General features: G+C 39.2%; 1 long non-coding RNA gene across 1 annotated transcript; it reads right to left on the reverse strand.

Annotated features, from left to right (window-relative positions):
• Positions 1 to 23,141: 23,141 nt before the first annotated feature.
• On the reverse strand, positions 23,142 to 24,843 carry LOC110911100. The gene is made up of 3 exons (XR_004880453.1): positions 24,550 to 24,843; positions 23,600 to 24,141; positions 23,142 to 23,499 (listed from the first exon to the last, which is right to left on the reverse strand). It is a non-coding gene; the product is annotated as an uncharacterized LOC110911100 (long non-coding RNA).
• Between the last annotated feature and the right edge of the window lie 276 nt (positions 24,844 to 25,119).

Here is a 25,119-nt window from a genome sequence, read left to right on the forward strand (position 1 = left end):
AACTTACTATTGGCCCTGTAGAGCCACCCGTTACTTACTGTTACGCATTTACTTACTGTGAACTCGCTCAACTAGTTTGTTGATCATTCTGTTACATGCCTTGCAGATCGTTAGGTACTTGGGGCTTGCACTGGAGAAGCGGGTCGTTGTGGACAAGGATCGTGGTTTCTACGTTGAACTATTATGACATTTAAAACTATTAACTATTGTTGGATTATTTACTATGCTTCCGCTACACTTTGAAACTATGGTTATGTTTTGAACACCTATCGTATTGGATGGATGGTTTACATTTATTTTACTTAATATTAATTACATGTTCAATATGATTGGTGGCTTGATCCTGGTCAGTCACGCTCCCAAGCGGTGATACTCCGCAGGTGGATTCTGGGGGTGTGACAGATTGGTATCAGAGCCATTGGTTATAGAGAACTTGGTTTTAATATGGAAAAACGTTTTTATTAAAACCAGACTATAACCAGAACAGTGCTCTCAACGATCCACAACGACGCTTCGCTCCACGTGCAAGACTCAACTTCCTAGGTAATAAGGTTTATGTTTAGTGCCTACATGCTAGAATTTGCATAGAACTTTGCTCGTAGTATGCTTACATTACCTTGCTCACAACTTGTCATTGCATGAGAATACTTATGTGCTTACACTCTTCTGTCATCGCACTATTCGCGAACCTTTCTCACTTATGTTGCCTTTGATGTGAAGATCAATGGCCGCACGAATTAACATGACTCAAGCCCAGCTAGAGGCTCTCGTTGCTGCGGCAGTTGCAGCCGCCCAAGCAGGTAGTATACCCTGCAGTATAGACACTAGGATCTTTAGATCCTACATTAATTCTCGTACTTAACTTTGCCCTATTCGTACACAATAGGTCAACCCGCTCAGCAACAACCTGGGTGCACCTTCAAGAATTTCATGGATTGTCGTCCTAGCTCGTTCAGTGGCACGGAGGGAGCAGTTGGACTCCTCCCCTGGTTTGAAAAGCTCGAGTCGGTTTTCGAAATGTGTGAATGCCCTGAGGCTCGCAGGGTGAAGTTCGCCACTGGCACACTTGAAGGGATTGCGCTCACTTGGTGGAACGCACAAGTGCAGATCTTAGGGTGGGCAGCTGCTAACGCCACACCCTGGAATGATTTCAAAGAACTGATCAAGAGGGAATACTGCACTAGAGAAGACATTCACAAGTTGGAGGACGAGTTGTATAACTTGAAAATGGTTGGTTCGGAAATCGAAGCTTACACCAAGAGATCAAATGAGTTGGCTGTGTTATGTCCAACTATGGTGGACCCTCCATACAAGCGTATTGAGTTGTATCTCAAAGGTTTGGCACCAGAAATACAGAGCCACGTTACCTCGGCTAACCTCAACAACATCCAGGAAATCCAGCGTCTCGCTCATCGCATCACCGATCAGGCAGTGGATCAGAATAAACTGCCTAAGCGCGTCAGCGCTACTGCTACAGTCACTCCTTCAGCTACTCCCGTTACCCTCAGTGACAACAAGAGGAAATGGGAGGGGGATTCAAGCAAAGCATCAATTTCGGTTCAGTCCCAGAATCAGCAGCGAAAGGCTGGCAACTATCAAAGCCCTAACCAGCAGTCGTCAGGTAGCCACAGGCAGGGTGGATATCGCGGAAACCTTCCAAAGTGTAACAACTGCAACAGGCACCACAGCGGCCAGTGTAACAGGGGCCGTTGTCAAAGATGCCTCAAGATGGGTCACGAGGCCAAAGACTGTAGAAGCCCTCGTCCTGCGAATCAGGATCAGCAGCAGCCACCGGCACAGCAGAATCAGCAACAGGGCAACAAGGGGTGCTATAATTGTGGTGCTGAAGGTCACATCAAGAGACACTGCCCTCAGCTAAACAGGAACCAGAACAACAACAACAATCAGGGCAACGGGAACAATAACAACAATAACGGGGGAAACAACAACAACAATGGCAACGAAGCTCGGGGTCGTGCTTTTGTGCTAGGTCGGGGTGACGCAGTGAATGATCCCAATGTGGTTATGGGTAAGTTTCTTCTCGACGATATTTATGTTACTGTCTTATTTGATTCGGGTGCTGATACAAGCTATATGTCATTGAAAATGAGTAAATTATTAAAACGTACACCAACACCCCTAGACACCAAACACGTCGTAGAACTAGCCAATGGTAAAAGTGTAGAAGCCGCACAGGTAGTCAAGGGTTGTAGTATTGTTCTAGCGGGTCAGACTTTCTCGATTGATCTCATACCCATAGTTTTGGGTAGTTTCGACGTCGTCATCGGTATGGATTGGTTATCCCAACATCACGCGGAGATCTTATGCAAAGAAAAAGTTATTCGTATTCCTCGCTCCAGTCAAGAACCTCTCGAAGTACAAGGTGACAAGAGTGGTGCTGTGGTTGGCATCATCTCTTTCTTAAAGGCGCAGAAATGTTTACGAAAGGGACATACTGCCATTCTGGCACTTGTCACTGACGCATCAGCAAAGGAAAAGAAACTGGAGGATATACCAGTTGTGCGTGATTTTCCTCAAGTGTTTCCTGAAGATTTACCTGGTTTACCTCCTCATCGTCAAGTCGAGTTTCAGATTGAGTTAGCTCCTGGAGCAGCACCAATAGCCCGCGCACCGTATCGTTTAGCTCCAACCGAACTGGAAGAACTGTCGAAGCAGCTACAAGAGCTCTTGGAAAAGGGCTTTATTCGTCCAAGCTCTTCGCCTTGGGGAGCTCCAGTGTTATTTGTGAAGAAGAAAGACGGTACGTTCAGGATGTGCATCGACTACCGCGAACTCAATAAGGTGACGGTGAAGAACCGTTATCCTCTTCCGCGCATAGATGACCTATTCGACCAGTTGCAAGGGTCGTGTTACTATTCCAAGATTGATTTAAGGTCAGGGTATCATCAGCTGAGAGTCCGGGATGAGGACGTCTCCAAAACCGCTTTCAGAACTCGCTACGGTCATTACGAGTTTCTTGTCATGCCATTCGGGCTTACGAACGCGCCTGCAGTCTTCATGGATCTTATGAACAGGGTGTGCAAACCCTATCTCGACAAGTTCGTCATTGTTTTCATCGACGACATCCTGATTTACTCCAAGAGTCAGGAAGAGCACGAGCGACACCTACGTCTTATCTTGGAACTTCTTCGAAAGGAGCAACTGTACGCAAAGTTTTCAAAATGCGACTTCTGGCTTCGTGAAGTCCACTTCTTAGGCCATGTGGTGAACAAGGATGGGATTCATGTCGATCCATCCAAGGTTGATTCGATCAGAAACTGGCCAGCACCATGTACACCGACAGAAATACGCCAATTCTTGGGTTTGGCGGGTTACTACAGGCGATTTATTAAAGACTTCTCAAAGATCCCGCAACCACTTACTATGCTAACACAGAAAGGTGTCGTTTACAGATGGGGTAATACGCAAGAGACCGCTTTTCAGTACTTAAAGGATAGGCTTTGCAGCGCACCTATTCTCTCATTGCCAGAGGGCACGGATGACTTCGTGGTTTATTGTGACGCATCGATACAGGGGCTTGGTTGTGTATTGATGCAGCGGGATAAAGTTATTGCCTACGCTTCGCGGCAACTCAAGGTTCATGAACGGAACTACACGACGCACGATTTAGAGCTGGGAGCTGTTGTTTTCGCGCTTAAGATATGGCGACACTACCTGTACGGTACCAAGTGCACGATTTACACCGATCACAGGAGTCTCGAGCATATTCTTAAGCAAAAGGATTTGAATATGCGTCAACGGAGATGGGTTGAACTTCTAAACGACTATGAATGCGCCATCAAGTATCATCCAGGCAAGGCCAATGTTGTGGCTGATGCCCTCAGTCGGAAAGACACTCTACCTAAGCGCGTGCGAGCGCTACAGCTTACGATTCAGTCCAGTCTTCCTGCACAGATACGAGCTGCTCAGTTAGAAGCACTGAAACCCGAAAACGTCAAAGCTGAAGCCTTACGCGGCTCAAGGCAATGCATGGAACAAAAGGAAGACGGCGCCTACTATGTAACGGGGCGTATTTGGGTCCCACTTTATGGCGGTCTACGCGAACTTGTAATGGATGAAGCTCACAAGTCTCGCTATTCGGTACATCCAGGGTCGGATAAAATGTACCACGACATCAGCACTACTTATTGGTGGCCTAGTATGAAGGCTCACATCGCTACGTACGTTGGAAAATGCTTAACCTGTGCGAGAGTCAAGGTTGAATATCAGAAACCAGCTGGTCTACTTCAGCAGCCTAAGATACCGCAATAGAAATGGGAAGAAATTTCCATGGATTTTGTTACAGGTCTACCTAGATCTCAGCGTGGGAACGATACAATATGGGTCATAGTTGATCGACTCACCAAGTCTGCACACTTCCTGCCGATCAAGGAAACGGACAAGTTCTCCACTCTCGCAGACGTCTATCTTAAGGAAGTTGTTTCGAGGCACGGAGTGCCCACCTCTATTATTCGGATCGCGATGCACGATTCACGTCAGAGCTTTGGCAAGCGATGCACAAATCCTTCGGCTCACGATTAGACATGAGCACAGCATATCATCCTCAGACGGATGGGCAGTCTGAGCGAACTATCCAAACTCTAGAAGACATGCTTCGAGCGTGTGTCATCGATTTCGGCAACGGCTGGGAAAAGCACCTCCCTTTAGTGGAGTTTTCATATAATAACAGCTATCATACCAGCATTCAAGCCGCTCCATTCGAGGCATTGTACGGACGTAAATGCCGGTCACCTCTCTGTTGGGCAGAGGTGGGGGATAGTCAAATTACGGGTCCAGAGATTGTAGTGGACGCCACAGAAAAGATTGCGCAGATACGACAACGCATGGCGGCAGCACGCGACCGTCAGAAAGCCTACGCGGACAAGCGTAGAAAGCCATTGGAATTTGAGGTCGGGGACCGGGTTTTATTGAAAGTTTCACCCTGGAAGGGTGTGGTTCGATTTGGTAAACGGGGCAAACTGAATCCGCGGTACGTCGGACCATTCGAAATTTTAGAAAAGATTGGCAAAGTAGCCTACAGATTAAACCTACCAGCTGAACTCGGTGGAGTTCACAATGTATTTCACGTGTCGAATCTGAAGAAATGCCTATCAGATGAGACCCTTATAGTTCCTTTTAAGGAACTCACTATCGACGAGCGGTTGCAGTTCGTCGAGGAACCAGTTGAAATCACGGACCGGGATGTTAAGGTCCTCAAACACAAGAGAATCCCTCTTGTTCGAGTTCGTTGGAACTCCCAGCGTGGCCCAGAGTATACCTGGGAACGCGAAGACCAGATGAAAGAAAAGTACCCCCAGCTATTCGAAACCAATGCATCCACTTCTGAGGCTGAAGCTACTACTACTGAATTTCGGGACGAAATTCCAAATCAACGGGGGGATGATGTGACACCCCAGGAAAACCAGTGAACGATGTAACTTACCCAGCTTCCTCAGTGAGTGCGTACCAAATTTCGAGACGAAATTTCTTTTAAGTTGGGGATAATGTGACAACTCAAATTTCCAAAATTTCTATTTCGTATTTATTGCACGATCATGTATTGATTGCCATGAAGTTATTTATGGTTTGATTGTTTGGTTGTATTTGTGAAACTTGTCAAATGTGTGAACTTGTTAGTGTGAAACACAAAGATCCTTCGAAGGATAGGTCCAACCTTCGAAGGATCACGAAACATGACTTACAGATCGAAGGATCACGAAAGATAACCTTCGATTCGAAGGATCAACTTTCGGTTCGAAGGATCACGAAACATATCCTTCGACCAAGGACTCTATCCTTCGAGCAAAGATAGGATCCTTCGACATCTTTCGGCCCAGTCTTTCTAATGGGCTTGGCCCATTCCTGTGATACGTTTTATATACGTGAATGCATGTAAGTCGACAGTTATTTCAAAAACCCTAGTTCCATTGTGTGTGTGTGACGGCATAGCAGACCCATTCTCTGTTCGAAGATCTCGTTCCGTAATCCAGATTTTCCGGTTAGTGTGTGTGATGTTGTTTATGTTAATAGATGATGCTTTGAGTGTATATGATTTCGTGATTTATCAATTGTCTTGCAATATGTTGTTTGTATGTTAACCGGATATGTATGTTAATCGGATATGGATGTTAATCGGATGTGTATGTTAATCGGATCTGTTGTGATGATGTTTAATGATAATGTTTTGTGGATCGGCTGTGATATTATGCAATTCGGAATTGTTCATGGAACCGGAACATAATATGATTAAGTGTTATTATTGTTCATGTGGTTAAATTAGGGTTCATGAGGTTTAATATGAAACTCCCTGTTTGATCGATTCTGAGGTAACCGAATACTTGAATTTGTGTTAATTGATAATCACGGATAAACTTGGAAACTTTGAGTAAACGTAACTGATATTTATCGAAAGATATTAGTTATTCGAAACATAGTTGTGACCGAAAGATACTTGTTAGTCGAAACATAGTTGTTGTGACCGAAAGATACTTGTTAGTCGAAACATAGTTGTTGTGACCGAAAGATACTTGTCCTTCGAACCATAGTAGTGTTGACCGAAGGATAGCATTGACCGAAACATAGTTATGTTGACCGAAAGATAACAGCGTGGTCGAAAGATGACATTTGGTCGAAAGATGACATTTGGTTCGAAACATAACAATTGGTCCGAAAGATAACTGTGATAACTAATATGTCGAAAGATAACTGTTGTGTCGAAAGATAACAGTTGGGTCGAAAGATAATGGGGGGGTTATAAACATACTTTGAATGATGGAATGTATGCTTGATTTATTTGGCATGCCATGCTTGGTGATGAATGTTAACATTTGTATTCGTGTACACTAGCTGATGATTAAATGTGAAATGATACGTGTTGTGCCGATATGCAAACTGACTGTTACGTGATACATGATTGATGCATGATATTGGCTATCAAGCACTATGTGACATTAGATTGCATGCGTATCATTGCGAACATGAACTGATTTGTATACGTGCATACAATAGGACGTGATTAATTACTTGTGAGTGCATAACCTAGCATACCGAGCAAACCAAGGTGAGTTCACACTCCTACTAAGGCATGGGATTCCCGGGTCGTGGGAATGGGTTAAAGGTTATCATTGACTAAGAACGTATATATGCTTTTCCTAGACTATCACCTATCATGGTCCTCGGATGTCAGGACGGTTCCGTAGGTTGGGATAACACCTACGTGGTCACATGCCAATTACTGCCTCGGATGTCAGGCACGCACGTAAAACCTACGTGTACGCATTACTTACTTCTATCCTCGGTTATGAAGGATACGTGCGTAAAACCTACGCACACCCCATACGCGCTACTGTTCTCGGACGAAGAACAGGGATGATACGAATAGTCTAGTGGTCACATAACATGGGAAGCCCCCACCTGTATAACTTACTATTGGCCCTGTAGAGCCACCCGTTACTTACTGTTACGCATTTACTTACTGTGAACTCGCTCAACTAGTTTGTTGATCATTCTGTTACATGCCTTGCAGATCGTTAGGTACTTGGGGCTTGCACTGGAGAAGCGGGTCGTTGTGGACAAGGATCGTGGTTTCTACGTTGAACTATTATGACATTTAAAACTATTAACTATTGTTGGATTATTTACTATGCTTCCGCTACACTTTGAAACTATGGTTATGTTTTGAACACCTATCGTATTGGATGGATGGTTTACATTTATTTTACTTAATATTAATTACATGTTCAATATGATTGGTGGCTTGATCCTGGTCAGTCACGCTCCCAAGCGGTGATACTCCGCAGGTGGATTCTGGGGGTGTGACAGATGCATCACACACCGGAATGGGTTGTGTGTTAATGCAAAAAGGCAAGGTCATTGCCTATGCTTCATGTCAACTAAAGGTGCACGAGAAGAATTACACCACCCATGACTTGGAATTGGGTGCCGTTGTATTTGCACTTAAGTTTTGGAGGCATTATCTGTATGGGACTAAGTGTGTGATTTACTCTGATCACAAGAGTCTTCAGCACTTGTTCAATCAGAAGGATTTGAATATGAGGCAGCGACGATGGATGGAAACTCTGAACGATTATGACTGTGAAATAAGGTACCATCCAGGAAAGGCAAACGTAGTCGCTGATGCCTTAAGTAGAAAAGAGAGAGTGAAGCCGATAAGAATCAATGCCAAGAGTATTGAAATCAAGAACAGTTTGAATGAAAAGTTGTTAGTTGCACAAAAGGAAGCTGTGTTGGAAGCTAACTATTCCGAGGAAAAGTTAGGAGTGACTGAAGAACAGTTGTCCTACAATAAGGACGGAATGTTGAGATTGAATGGACGAATATGGGTTCCTGTATATGGAGGACTTCGGGATGTTATCCTCAAGGAAGCCCACAGTTCCAAGTATTCCGTTCATCCTGGAGCTGATAAGATGTACCAGGATTTAAAGGCAAACTATTGGTGGATAGGCTTGAAGAAGTCTATAGCTGCTTATGTAGCTAAATGCTTGACGTGTGCTCAAGTTAAAGCTGAACATCAGAAGCCGTCAGGTTTGCTACAACAGCCTGAGATTCCCACTTGGAAATGGGAAATGGTGACGATGGATTTCATCACCAAGTTGCCAAAGACGAAGAAAGGAAATGATACTATATGGGTTATAGTTGATAGACTGACTAAGTCAGCACATTTCCTACCCATTAAAGAGACCTTCAGCTCTGACATGTTAGCCCAACTGTACGTGGATAAGATTGTATCCTTACATGGCGTACCAGTATCCATTATCTCGGATCGGGATACTAGGTACACGTCTCATTTTTGGAAGAGTTTCCAACAGTCTCTGGGCACCCAATTGAATTTCAGTACGGCTTATCATCCTCAGACGGATGGGCAAAGTGAGCGTACTATTCAAACGTTGGAAGACATACTGTGTGCATGTGTAATTGATCTAGGTGGTAGTTGGGACAAGCATCTACCTTTGGTCGAGTTCTCCTACAACAATAGCTACCATACCAGCATTCAGGCTGCACCTTTTGAGGAACTATATGGTAGGAAGTGCAGAACGCCCATCTATTGGGCAGAAATGGGGGATACTCAATTATCAGGTCCTGACATAGTCTTCGAGACAACGGACAAGATTGTCCAAATCCGCAATCGCCTAAAAGCTGCTCGAGACAGACAGAAAAGCTATGCGGATAAAAGGCGAAAACTTCTCAAGTTTGAGGTTGGCGATAAAGTTTTACTCAAGGTGTCACCCTGGAAAGGGGTGATGAGGTTCGGTAAGAAAGGTAAGTTAAGCCCAAGGTAAATAGGGCCATTCGAGATCATTGAATGTATTGGATCAGTGGCTTATAAGTTAAACCTACCTGAAGAGCTCAGTGGTATTCATAATGTATTCCACGTCTGCAATCTGAAGAAATGTCTAGCTAATGAATCACTAGTCTTACCACACGCGGATGTGCACATAGATGAGAGCTTGAAATTTGTGGAGAAACCTGTGCCGATTGAGGATCAACAGGTAAAAAGGCTTCAAAGGAAGCTTGTGCCTATTGTTAAGGTGAAATGGGATGCCCGCAGAGGTCCTGAGTATACGTGGGAATTAGAGTCAACAATGAAGGAGAAATACCCTCAGTTATTTCCATAAATCTCGCGGTCGAGATTTCTTTTAAGGGGGTGAGGATGTAACACCTCGAAAATTCATGTCCAATAATGTATAAACACGTGTCATAAGCTCTGAACGTGTGAAAGAATACTTTAGAAGGACTAATGTTGACAAACGGGGAAACTATGCAAATATAAGGGTCCAAGGTGCCAACGATTGATAATTATATTTAAAAATAGCCCTACAAGATGTTTATACCTTCAAACGAATAAATCACGGATCATACGAAGCTAAATATAAAAGAAAGTGAGAAATTACAAACTGCAGGGGCTAAAAGTGTCAACATGTGCAAAGTATACCTCTGAGTGACCTTTTGGCAGACCCGAAGCTTTGTAACGGTAAAATATACTCACTAGAATATGTGGTTAAAATTTCATAAAGTTTCGTTATCGTATGAGAAAGTTATGATCAAATTCGTGTACGAGGGGTTAAAAGCATCAACATCGAATTTCAAGGCCTTATGAGTGGTTACAAGGTTAGTCAAGGACTTAACCAAGTTAGTAAAAGTCCCAAGGCCCCTAAAAATCAAGTTAGAAGGCTGGAAATGCAATTTAAGGGCTTAAAACCACGTTACAAAGGACCAGGGACCAAAAGTGCAAATTGTAAAACTTGTTTGGCAGGTTCTGCAGGTCCAGGCGACCCGCGTAAAGGTCCCCTATGACCTTACGCGACCCGCGTCAGAGTGCCAGCGACAGTTTTCACCTGCAGCTGCCTGTAATGATCTGAAACCGACTTAAAACTCTTGTTTTCTTATACCAGAGGCCTCTCCAATGGTTTTTCATGCAGTAGGGGCACTTGTCTTCATCTGGTAACAACTATAGAGTATTGTGGCATCATCTTGTGGGATTATTTTTACTATATATGGAGCTCTAAGTTGTGAACATTGGTGCATTCACTTTCAAAAGTTTACAACTCAAATTCTGGAGCTCCTCTGGTCAGCCACAAGCATCCTTAGCATCCCTAATCCTAATTAGGACTCTTGTAAGTGTCCTTAACCCTTCTAAATTCGTTTTAGGTTAGTAGATTAGCTAAAAGTCAAACCGTCGTAATTAAGGTTTGACTTCGAGATTAGTCAATAATTACTCACTAACATCTCGAATTAAAAGTACCTATAAGTAGGTAATTATGTGGGTAATAAACCCTTAAAAGGGTATTTCCAAATTCCCACTCTAACTATATTAATTGTCGAGTCAAAGCACATCTTAAAAAGGCAACAGAATGCTTATTTTCAAATTAATGCGTAATTAGCAATGTAGGATACATGCAACCTGTTTGATCATTAAAATAACTTGGTAATTAATGTAAGAACATGTTTCAACATGTTCAACTCGACAATTTTCAGTTTAGGCTCAGTTTGGAACCGAAAGTCGCAAAGTTTGACTATTACTTTGACTATCAGTTCTGACCCGTTTAAGCCTAGTTTAGGATTGCCTTAGAGCTTCTTTTGGACCTATTTGCATGTTAGTATAACTCTCTGAGATTATACAACTTGGTTCATTAGATATCCTATTCACATGCATGTTTCCGTTAATCGCATATATGTTGACCATTATGCCCATTTGACCTTAAAATGTGATTTTTGAAAATGTATAAGGATAGACACTTTAGCTACTGATTTATAAACTTGCACCTAAAATTTGAGATCAGTTTGAGGTGTAGATTAAGAGTTATGCTCAGTAGCGTAAATTAGAGCTTCTTTAGTAATTAAATGGCATAAATTGCATATAGCATATCTAAACCCAAATTTTTATACAAAACCTTATACCTACTGTTATAAAATAATATTTTGGGATTTTTGGAGATTTTTATTTATTTTTAGACTGAGCATAACTTAATATTCTAAGATTAATTTGGTTAATGCCGGTTTTACCCTTTTAAGCCATAAAATGAGTTTTACAAATCCTTTTGACCCCAAACCTTTTTCTACTGATTCAATATGTTAAATAAATTATTTTGAGCCTTCTGGAAATATCAGCTTTTTACAGAAAACCCGGAAATGGCTCCAAATCGCCTTTTTAAGCGTTTTTAACGCATAAGCATGTATTAGAACATTATTAAACATATAAGGTTGAAACTTACTGATGTAATCAGTAAAATTTTATATTTTAAACAGTAGGAAAATATTTTAAACTCAGATTTCCAGTTTTGACATTTTAGACTTATGTAAAATTACCAAAATGCCCCTACGGAGCATACAATGGTTATAAGCAATAAATTTCACATATACTTGATACCCTACTGTTATGACTTAGTAAATTAAGCATATTTACTAATTTAATCAGACCTGTAACTCAGGTTATTATTTAAACTCTTTTACACCTTATAAAATGACCAAAATGCCCTTATGAGGCATAATATTGGTTTAAAACCATTTGGGGCATAATGGAAGGTATCATTCTGATATCACAACATATTTTAGGCATATTAACTTTAGAAACTTGTATTTGACTCTTATGGTTACTCGTTACGCAATTTAAACGTTCGGATCGGCTTATGTAACTAGTTTACTCATTTTAGCCGAAACGGGTCAAACCATATCATTTTGTCTCAAAATTCAGAATGTGATTATGTTACCCATATTAAACAAGCATGCAAGCTTGTTGGGTCAAAACCACATTCTAAAACGGTCTTCGCCTTATCGTGCGTTTAAAACCGTAATCTTTATATAAAACTAACGGTCTAAGCTTAAGACCCGTTAGAATTCTAATAGGTTATTAAAACCTTAATTCCAGATATAGGAGCCCAGTAAAAGCTACGTGCACTCGCTGTATTTGATTTATACTTTGCTCAGGTAAATACATTTAACTTATTTACCATATACGGGCTTGGGGTACGGTATATAAAATACCACTTGGTCGGGGAATTGACCTTAACCAGGCGGTGGCTAAGTGTTGTCAAATTAACCCGTTTAAAAATGTTGTTTTGTTTGTTTAACGCCTTTGGGGGTTTAATGACCATGTCCCGGATATCCTTGGCATCATTCAAAGAATGGCCACGACCTTAGCACACGGGTGTAGGCGTACACCCGTAGTGCATTTCAATAAAGTATAATCGTCGGTCGAGAGAAGTCTCGCGGCGGAATTATATTAAGTGGTGAGTCTATTAATCTTTAACCCGGCACGACCCGGGCAACTGAACGCATAACAGACATGTAATTCTTTTACAAGATTATTAAGCAAATAATTATCCCAAGTTATAAAAAGTTTTGTGCCACGGGCACTTAAATCAATTTTTAAACATTTTCAAAATGATTCAGTTAAATTATATTTACCGGTGTAAACTGACGTATTTTCCAAAAAGGCTAAGTGCAGGTACTACGCGTAATAGGCTGGCCACTCCTTAGCATCCGTAGAAGTCTCGCAAGCTTAGGATGCATGAAGTCTGTTGAAATAAAGTTTCCTTTTTGTTTGGATCCGCCTGTGGATCTATTTCGACTATTTTGTGATACTTGGATATTACAATAGTATTAAGTTGAAATAAATCTTTCTTTGCTTCCGCTGTGCATTTATATATTGTATGTTTGACTATGACGATATCAATTACGTCACGGAACCCCCACCGGGCCCACCGGTGACACGTGGAAAATAGGGGTGTGACATTGCTGTAAGTCCATTCACATCAGTCAAGCTCTTTGAAACTTCTGCACTCTTCTTTTCAGTATTCTCTTCATCTGCTTCCTTCTTCTCTTCTTCCTCAGCAGCTTCCTCTCCTATCTTCACAGCTACAAGCTCAGCTATCAATGCTTGATCACAAGTAGTTACTTTTGAAGAGATTTGATAACGTTTTTCTAAGGCTTCCCACAGCTCTTTAGAAGTCCCATATGTCTTGAAAGTATGTTTAACACCCTCAGGCAAGGACATCTTTATTGCTGCGAAAGCTTTCTTCTCAGCATGAACCAGTTGTTTCTCAGATTCATCCATCTTGTTATAAGAAATAACTTTAACTCTTCCTTCAACACGACGTGTAGGAGCAACATAACCATCTATCATACAGCTCCACATTCTCGTATCTTCACTTTTCACAAATGCCTCAAATTTGTCTTTCCAGTCAGCATATTCTTTGACGGTTTTAAGCTTTGGCCAGTTCTTAATAATCTCACTTCCATTATTCATCTTATCCATCTCGCAGCGTAAAAGTTTAAATGAATTTTGGTACCCTGTGTCAAAATCCAAATCTAACTTCTCTACTGGTCCTTGTTGAGCCTTTACCGTAAGCGAACTGATAAAACCGTACAAAGATTTTTCCGAAATCTGTTTTTACCAAATTATACCGTTAGATTCGTCTCGAGATTACGATTCCGAAATCTGTTTTTTTGTCCTAAAAATCCAAGGATTCCAACGGTGGAAACGGTTTCCTGAGATGAGTTACGGATAATTTTCTAAACGCAAAACAGTGAAATTTTTCTTACGCAAGCCACTAAAAATTCCACCCCGTTCGAAATGGTCCGAAATGGCCCTAAATCCGAAATGAGCACCTCCTGGTCCGAAATGGTTTCTTCTGATCCGAAATGGGTTCTTCTGGTCCGAAATGAGGCTCACTAATCCGTAATGAAACAGTCTGATCCGAAATCACACCTTCTGGTCCGAAATCAAGCCAAACTGGTCCGAAATTCAACTGATTAATCCGAAATGGAACACTCCAATCCGAAATGCAAGCCTGATGATCCGAAATGCAGGTCTGAAAATCCGAAATGCAAGTCAGATGATCCGAAATGCAATTAGTAGATCCGAAATGGTCCGTAATTGCTTGTTTTCTATCCGAAATGCAAGTATTCTGGTCCGAAATGCTTGTTTCTGGTCCGAAATTGATCAGAAATGCAAGATATCTATCAGTAATGGCCCGAAATGCAAGCAGTTTATCCGAAAACACCAGCAGAACACGAACACAGCCTCCAAAAACGCCCAAAACTTTCGATTTTCTGCAGAAAACGATTCTGAACCAAGCCAATCAAGAGCCTAATGCTCTGATACCAATTGTAGGTCCCCTTAAACCGTGCGGATCGTAACAGAATTGTCTATCTAACCTAGAGTGCGGAGTCCCCTAGATTAGATTTCACAAAAAACGAGTAGAACAAGAATCAAGAACACGATGCACTTTCAATCCGATCTTCTATTGATTATCCAACACGAAGTTTACAATCAATTCAAGACCCACACGAAATCTCTCAGCCAATCTCTGTAGATTTCTCTAACTCGCTCTCAATGTCTCCAATATCTCTAAATAGCTAACCTAAACCCTAATGCTAAGCCTTGTATTTATAGGACAAGCTTTGCACATGGGCTTTGGTCTGGGCTAGGCCATTCTCCAAGCCCATTACACAGAAATAACTCCCTAACCAATATGCTAAGCCCAATACAAAATATCCAAAGACTAAATAAACAAACTATTAAGCTGTTATCACAAAACATGCACCAACAAGTTGATTAGAGTTATGGTTGATGCAAGATACAAAGACACACAGGTTGATATCAAGGGCATCAAAGAATCCCTTGCGAAGTTAGCTGGCACTAACCCTGCACCAATCTTTGAAAAAGATGATGAAGATGATGCCAAAAAAGGGGAGAAGGATTCCATGAAACTTTGGCAAACCAACACCAAGGAATCAGCCAAAACAAAATTCAGACCTGCCAAGAATACTTCTGCAAAATCTTCTGGAAAATCTGACACTGGTAAGAAAAAAGGAACTGATGATACCCTTAACAAACAGACAGATAAGGAGATTGAAGCAAAGCAGAAGAGAAAGGATACAGAAGAAAGTAGACAAGGTGTTCTGAGGCAGGAGTTACAGAAAAAGATGAAGAAAGAAAACAAAGTGCTGAACATTGGAACCTCAACCAGAAGAAAATCTTACAAACACAACAAACCTCCAGTTGCCACATTCCTTAAACGTAAATCACCACCACAAAAACCAACCACTGCTGCTACCAAACCTAAAACCACTGCTGGTTCTAAAAGGTCAAACACTGATACATCCAAACCTAAACCTTCACCATAAAAACCACCTCACAAAAAGCAGAAAACAAATACCTCATCACCACCACCATCTTCCATAGTAACAGATGTTGATGCACCAAAAACATCATCAGATGTTAAGACAACAGCTGTTGAGACACCAGTGGTTTCAACATTTGTTAGTCAATCCACTGATTCTACTCACTTTGATCCTCCACCATCAACAAAACCACCAACACCACAAAGATTCCATTCACAAACAACCTTTTCACCCAAAGCATATTCTCCATCTAAAACTCCTCCTCCTCCAAAATCTGCTTATACCAGAAAAAGAAAGTTCATGATGCATGAAGAAGAAAATGAAATACCAGCACCAATTCCCGTATCATCTGCTCCATATATTCCACTTTCATCACTTCCACAAACCAACCCAATCAAACAACCACCCACTGCTCCCACCTCCTAAAACATTCCATTGGTAGTTAAATATCCTCTGAAACTGTTTGCAATTCAAAATCCAAAAGAATTTTCCCATCACTGCAAGGCTTTAGTAAACAACATAATATTTATGAATACATGAAGATGAAAGCTAAACAAGCCGAGTTAATAGCCAAGTTGGTAAGTAAAAGGAAATGTGACATGGATTACCAGGGCACTTATTCACATGAGCTTAGTAAGGTCAGGAAATTGAAGGACTTTGCTAGAGACCTTAGTAAGTCTATCTCAGAATTGCCACCAGATGTTGTGCTTGAAAAGGAGCTGAAGATTGATTATCTGGATATCATCATGAGAGACAAGCCCTACAAAGCCTACAGGTCTGATTTCAAAGACTGGTCTCTTAAAGATCTCAAAGAAGAGGTTAATAGAATTGAAATGATGAACAAGGATCCTAAAATGAAGAAATCTGCACCCAACTGGAACAAATACAAGAAGGTTGATGTGGATGAAGCTTTGAGGTACAAAAGAATGAGAGCAGAACTTGTACCAGCTAACTATGGGACTGCTAGATCCATTACAAGATGGACTAAGCAGGATGTTGATCTAACTTACAAAAAGTTAGAAGAACTCAGAAAGACTGATCCAACATTTCCTAAGAAGCCAGTATATGATGATGAAACCACTGATAGGGCTCGGCAGACCCGTTCTACTAAAAAGTTGTTCTCCTCATCTGATGTATCCATCAGTGTCTTGAACCAAAGAAAAAGACAACAGACTGATGACGAAGATGAAAAGAGGGATGGTGAATTTAGAAAAAAGGCTGTCAGAAATCAGTTACAGTTTGGATTGGATGATGCTTCTCTACAACTTCAAGCTCAGTTTGCTAAAACACTTCAAAGGTTGTCAAGCAGACCTCAATCTCCAAAATCATCACAAATAAAACTTCTCCCAAGAAACCCATCAGACCCAAAAATTCTAAAGTGGAAGTCTGACAAAGATACGCACGTATTGACACTATTCATGTCTGATGGTGGAGTTGAAAAACTATCAAGGGGGATGCATTTGGTCTGAATGCAGATGACCTCCAAGATCTAATGAACCTTCAACTAGAAAGGGATGAAGATGACACTCATTCGTTGGATTTTGAGCTCCAATTCAAAGGGCAAATCCGGGAAAAGTTGATGAGAGAATAAAGTTGATGAAGATGACACTGGTTCCTTGTATTTCAATATGTTGATTAAAAAGCTTGTATGATGAAAACTGTTCTCTCCTTGATTGTGTTACAAAGTTTTACTTCATTCTGCTGCATTTGATCATTTATTTATCTTCTTCATGTTACACTTCTTATAAAACAACGCAATCAAGTAAACTCAGATCCTAACACAGATGATCCCCAATAACAGTGTCTCAACATTATTTCCCTCCAATGGCAGTGGCACTCAACAAGTGATGATCTCTAAAGTCTGATTGTTTTATAAAGACTGTTATGCAAAATTCTGTTGGATGTAAAGACTGTTGAAGACCAATCATCTGCTGAAGTCAAAGTACTGTTGAAGTCAAAAGCCTAATCAACCTTAATGGAAAGCACTACTCAGCCTCATCAGTGGTTGAGCATCATCATCGGATAGTCTCATCAGAGTTTGCTTATCTACAAAGACTGTTATACACAAAGATCTACTGATTTCTAAAGTCTGCTGATTTATAAAGAATGTTATACACACAGATCTGCTGAAGTCTAAAGTCTGTTGAAGATAGGGATGGCAATGGGTCCGGTTTGGGACGGGTGTAGGTAATCCCAAACCCGGTTAGATAAGCTTGTCCCAAACCCGTCGGGTTTCTAGCGAGTAAATACCATCGGGTATCGGGTATACCCGCGGGTTTCGGATAAACCTGTTAATTTAAAAAGATTACTCGTTGGGTATACTTATCTCAAAACCCATTGGGTATTTATCGGTTAACTACTAACCGGTTACATTTTGTATTGTCATTATAAAAATATATATCAAATAACTAGAATGTATACGGAATAGAATACCTATATGTGTAAAAAATGGATGTATCATATATATATACATACTTAATAATATAAAAGAAATTATATCGGGTATACAATCGAGTAAACGGGTACACTTTATCGGGTAATTGGGTCGGGTAAACGGGTGTATCACTAAATACCAAAGCCGTCCCAAACCCGCGAAAAAAATAAAAACTATTCCCAAACCCGATTAACCGAACCCAAACCCGTCCCAAATGTGTCGGGCTTTGGGTTTATCCAGCAGGTTCGGGTTTGATTGCCATCCCTAGTTGAAGACCTGTCGTCTGTTGAAGTAAAAGAACTACTGGAAGTCAAAGGCCTGATCAACCTTGATTGAGCTTTGGTGAAAGCTGTTGAGGCAGGTGATCGTGTGTTCGTAGTTAATGTTTGTTGAAACTTAAGTTGTATTCAAATTCTATTAAGTTTGTTAGACATCTTTTATATGTACTTATGTCTATAAGTAGTTTACATTGTCAATAGGTGGGTACCCCGTTTTTTGGAAATGAGAATGGAAATAGTCGTTTGTAACTGATATATTAACTGATGATCTATGTTTATAGTTGTCTATTAGCTATAATAGATAACACGTTTTGGTACAATATCTATATACCTATCTTTCCTTTCTATTAAAATGTGTTATGCATGGTCTTTTTAAAAACCACCCGTGTTTGCACACGGGTCTTACTACTAGTATATATTTAAAGAGTGTGGACAGGGATAGTGCTTGCCCCACCCATGCTCTACCACGTGTCTTTGTTTTTTCCTTTTAAACCTTTAACTCCGTTAATATACATGTATAGCCCTTCTGCTTTTAAAAACTTTCTTTTTATTGGTTAACTTTGTTTATATGAGTATTTGTCCATTTGCTTTAATTTTGGTAATATAAATGTTTAGTCCCTCTACTTTTGCTCACTTAGTGTTTCACTTTCTAGCATTTTCCCTTGCTGCCATGACGAACCAACCTAGGGAAATGCTGATCGTTTGCTATTGGTAGACAAACGCTACTACTCATGGACTTTAATAACTTACTTTACAACTCCTAAACTTTATTAAAAAAATTCTTTGACGAGCGTATTTTTATCAACGTCTCGATGTATTATTTTATTAAGATCGTGCTAAGAGTAGTATTTACAAGTAACCGAAACACGGGCGTACATACTATAAAACTAAGAAATATTCGGCTTAGCGCCCCGCCCAAGCCGGGGGAATAGTGAGCATGTGTTGTTGGTGGACAAACGATACTACTCCTTCACTTTAACAAAATTACTTTATCTATGTGTCGATGTAATTCTTATTGAGATAGTATTATAAGTAGTATATACAAACAAATGAAACACAGACGTACATGTTATCAAATTGAGAAATATTCGACTTGGCGTCCCGTAACGCGGGAAGAACATAAATCTAGTTCTAACTATTCATAAAACTAAAATAGATTTGAACTTTTAACTTATACTTACAAAAATAGATTTTTATTTAACAATATACAAATATACCTAACAAATAGATTTTTTTGTTTCTTTTTCATAAAAAAAAAAAAATTTAACCCCAACTTAGGTCTAATAAAATTAGGTGAATGGGACAAGAAAATAAGAAAAATGGATGATGTCATGATAGTAATTTAGTCAAAAGATATGTCTAATTCACGTGTGGGTGGAATAATAAGTGGAAATCATTCTGGACATAAACATTTTTCCCTTTTTTGCCCTTTCATAAATGCCTCATCCACATTGTTTTTGTTTCTACCTAATTTTATTTTTGATATATTTTTCTTAATTATGTTATTAGTTTACATATTGTTTTTGTTTCTACCCAATTTTATTTTTGTTATATTTTTCTTAAATATGTTATTCGTTTACATAATAAAATACATTTTTTTCTTTATATTTAGGCAAACTTCAGAGTTATTGAATTGATCTTTGAAAAATTTGTAGCATTAACAAATATAAAAAAAATAATTACTTTAAACAGGTTGGTGTTGCAAGGGTACACGAAATCTATCCTCTCAATCAGGATAAAACTTTGGCTCAGTACAAATTGGCACGGATCCGACATATTTATCATCCCCATCGCCTGCAACCTTCATCCATCCTGATTTGTACTATTTTACGCTTCACAATCAATCCTAACCAGGACAACCATCCTCTCCAGCCCAACATTGATATTCCCATTTGCCTTCGTGTCCTCACTAGCGATCTCCCATCCTGGCTCGGTTCCGTCCACCCTAATAACACAAATTTCATGAAGATTATTGATAATTTTGAAAAAAAGTTTGTTATCTGCCTAACATACACATTTACGGTTTCTAAAGAAATTTGAAATTAAGTCACTTTTAATTGTTACACAATTTACTAATGTTTGACTTAATACCAATTAACTATAATACAAATTAAGAATAATTTATTGTTTATTATGTTAAGATTATGGTTATGTTAGATTGTATATATAGGAATTATTAAGCAGGGTTCATATTTATTCATGAGATGAGAGAAAATCTTGAGTGAAAACTTGTGTGGCTATTGAAAAGGGTTGAGAGGTTATCAACTTCTTTCTACTTGTCTTGAATTTTATAAAGAGTTTCATTTGTGGATTAGGGTATAGATTATTTTATTCTCTCTTGTTGTTCAATATTTTTAACGAAAGTAGGTTTCCCTTTTAATCTTCAAATATGTTAGTGTTTAAATAATCACAAGAACAAGAATGATATTGAGAGATGAATGTTCTTACATCTAGAAATCAAGATGCAAAGTTGAGTTTATTGTGTGACAATTATCACACCCCAACTGGTGGCGGAAACATCAGAGCGAGACGAAAACAAGATTGCAAGAGACTTCATAACGACTATTTGTGACAAGTATTTAATAATCAAAACTTCATTTCATTACTAAAGCAAAAGTACAATGTTTGGAAGCAAAATACAACAACTTGTAACATGGAAAAACAAAATATAATACATGAACTAAAATTTAAAGTGCGTGTCTAGCCGTTCTACTAGATTTCTTTCAACGTGACATCATCAAGATCCTACAATACATATTAAAGTACATGTCAACACAAAAGAGCATTGGCGAGCATACAAGTTTGAATTACTAGTATAAGTATAAAGCGGTTTAAACAAATCCTCATGGCATAACCAAATACAAGGCATATCATAACAATACTAGCATGCATCACATAACTGTCAACCCAAAGATTCCACTAGCGTAATCATGTCATCGCAACGACAAGACCGTTTTTGTATAACTTAACATGACCACAAGAATACGGGAGGTGTGCTCCTCCTATAGCGCTATACATGTTAAGGAAGGCTCGCACGAAGTTAATGACAAGAATAGTGCAAGAACGGCTTCTAGCATGTATGAATTTCTAAGCATCACGTATTAAGCATGTATAAAGGATTGTTTGTTTATGTCAAGCATATATGTATGTGATTATGTGAATTTAATAAGTCATATGTATTGCACCCCAAAAGTGTCTAAAATTAAAAAGGGGGTCATGTATACTCACGGTTTGCAAAGCTTCCAAATGACACGCGAGTAAAGAGTCTTGAGTTGTTGGAACACCGAAGTTACCCTAGAGGGAAACATAGGTGTGTAAGTTGCAGTTGTTGTTTAATGGATTAGATTAGAAATTCAAGAGTTAAGGTATATAAACATAAAGTAAAGTAAAGTAAAGTAAAGTAAGGTAAGGAGCCATGGAAGTGGTCATGCAAGGAGGTAGGATGATGAACATTCAGTAAACCTCATTATATGATTCACCAAAGCACAAAGTCACAAGAGTAGTTGATAGCTCGGTTGGTCATGAATAAAGTAAAAGTACAACTAATTAAGCTTGCTAAGTAGCCAAGTAAGAACAACCCGGGCGTGTCATACCCAACATGGCAAATGTTGGAGGCGAGGCGGGATTGACTTACATTGATGCTTCGAAGCTACATAGTATTTGTCTAAGTCACTTAAACAACCAAGTGAGCTAGCTAGATGCGTTCATCCCAAGCATGGAAAATGTTTGGGGGGCATGATGTAGCCTTGTTCACTTTATGTATAGGATGTTGTTTTAGTGACCTAGTGGTAAGAAGACAAGTAACAAATCAATAAGCGAGGTAGTGGAACTAGATTGGAAAGCCAAGGCTTCCACAGTTCACAGTTCTCACCAAAACACAAGTTTCATCATATTGAAGATGATGAATCTTGGATTGGCCTCAACCCTTGTAGGTTGTTTAAAACACTACAAAAAAATGACTTTTAGGGACTGAAAAATCAGTATCTGATGCGTAAGAATCAGTCCCTAATGGTTATCGGGGACTGATTTGCCAGTCCCCAGCCAGTCCTGGATACCTAGTACTAGATAATGGTTTTAACAACTAAAAATATGTCCCTATTGTACGACACCAAACAGGACTAATAGTCGGTCTCAGATACATAAAAATTCAGTCCTAAACTTACCTCCCGGTACCACGTCATTTTAGTCCCTGATGCATTTCTTCTATGACTAAAAAATTAGTCTCGGATACTACGATAGTTTAGTCCCAGGTGTATTACTTTAAGGACTGAAAATCGGTCCAAGAAACATGTCTATATTGTCCCTAATAAGTTTTGCTAAGTTCGTGATTCCATGTCAAATCAGTATCCAATAAGATGTTTTAGAGACTAAAAATTAGTCTCAAGTACCACATGATTTCGGTCCTTGATATGCTTCTTTTAAGTACTAAAAATTAGTCTCACATACTATGTTACTTTAGTACTTAATATGTACTTTTAGGGACTAATAATCAGTTTAAGATAACAAATATTTTTTGTCTCCAATATGTTTATTTAGGGTCTGAAAATTAGTCACTTAAGTTAGTCCCAAATATCTTTTTTAGTGACTATCTTTTAGTCTCTAATACGATGTGTTACTTTCAATATGGTTCTTTACATACTAAAAAATAGTTGCAAATACAATTATAGTTGAATCCCTAAGATTCATTTACAATTGCTACAAATATATTCTAGGACTAAAAAGTAGTCCCCGATAGAATTTATAGTTTTATATATTAAACCATTCTCATTCACACAACATTAATATTATTCGTCAATATGATTCTAGCTTTCTTAAACTCACTATAACTCAAGCATTAATGTCATAACAATAGCCAATGAAAATCAAAATAGCACCAGTTCATCAATTCTGAAATTTAGAAGAGTAATAGAGAAAAAAACTAATAAACGTCTTAACTAACTGCCTAGATAGTATTGTCACTTTCGTTGTGTAGTCCATTCAAACCATCATCTTCACCAGCATCATTTGTAGATATTGTGCTCTCAAAATCTGGTTGAAAAGCGTAAACTTACAATTTTGGATGCATGATTGGCTATCGACCGAGAGCCCCCTGCTTATAATTACTTGGTTTCTTCTGTTAAGTTCCATTTGATCACTATATTTCTACAAAATTAAAACTCAACATACATGTCAGAACCCGAAAAAATAAGAACATAATTAGTGAATATAAATTATGATTTGTAAATAAAATCAACATACTAACCCGGGTTTTTTCTGACTCCCAATAGTCGCAAAGATGATTCCAATCATCTTGATTCAGGTCGGGTATTCATCGGGTCTGGTCGGGTAATGGACTTTGCTCACCCCTACATCACATATAAGTAAAACCAACCCTCTCTAATCCCTTGTTATCCCAAAAGAAACATACAAATCTGTGAGAAATAAATTAGAAACTAAAGTGTTAAAAGTTAAAACCAACCCACTTTAATCCGTTGTTTACCGAATTCTCTAATTCAAACATGTCTTGGAATGGATCCCTACATTGTTTTTCAAATTAAGTTGGCATTTAAATTAAAAAGAAAAAAAATCAAAAGTGGTCCAGGACTAGCATCGAACTCAAGACCTGCAATTTGAAATCCAATCTCCTAACTTTAGCGGCAATATTGCTTAATTATCAAACGTTATGATATATACCGGTAGTTGTAATGTCTTTAGACTTGCATCTACGGTTCTTTGTTGGTATTCTAGCTGATGCACTTCCCTCGGCCACCAACTGATTTGCCGATACACATTACACAACCAGTGCTTTGAACCAAAACACAAACAAATCAACTGCATATTATTAGACCATAATAAAAAGATCAAATGTGTAGTACTAAATAGGCCTTTTTTTCTTTAAAAAAATAACCTTTAAAAGTAACTTTATTAAAACTATGGACAACATGTTTGTATTTAAATTAAACAAAATGCTTGAACATGAAAGTTATCAATTCATTAGTAAGAAACCTAAATGCAAAATTGAATAAAAAAATCCTAACCCCGAATTGGTGGGAAGCTATCAGTTCTGTAGTTAAAAACCTAAATCCTCGACAACGGAAAGCCATCAATTCAACCACATAATCATATTCAGTGCATAAGTAAACATATTCAGATATCATATCATCTATTACTGGTTGAGTATGTTTATTATATGGAAAAAAGTTCAATTGATACCTAATCTTCTGCAAATCTCGATCGACTGAGTGAGTCTTGGTTCAAAACTTCTTTGCACGACTTCAAGAGCACGCAAATAGGGGAGTCAGAGCAGAGGGTTTTGTGAGGGAGTAACTGGCGCGTAATGGGGTTTGAATAATTGGAAAGGAACACAAAAATAGAGGGGATTGACATCCCGATTTCTCTGGTTATTTGTTGCAAGAGTTTCTCCATAGGATGAAGCAAGTGAATTATGTAAAGATGTTGTTTCCCAAATTAAATAATATTGTGTAATTGTGTTTCTTTTATTTCGGAACAAATGATGCCTCATATCTTTAAGTTTTGTTTTGATTTGATATTGTGAAACAAATGATTCCATATTATCTATATTTTTTAGTTTGATTCGATATTGTTGTGACACCGATTTAAAATTGGGTTTATTTTGTGTAGGGGTGCAAACGAGTGGAGTCGACCCTAAGCTCGACTAGGCTCGAGCTCATTTAACTTTTTAAAGCTAGAGCTCGGCTCGATTAACTTTTTTTGTAGGGGTGCAAACGAGCGGAGTCAACCTTAAATATTAATAATTATATA

The sequence above is a fragment of the Helianthus annuus genome, chromosome 15 (genome assembly GCF_002127325.2).
Source record: "Helianthus annuus cultivar XRQ/B chromosome 15, HanXRQr2.0-SUNRISE, whole genome shotgun sequence".
NCBI lineage: Eukaryota > Viridiplantae > Streptophyta > Magnoliopsida > Asterales > Asteraceae > Helianthus > Helianthus annuus.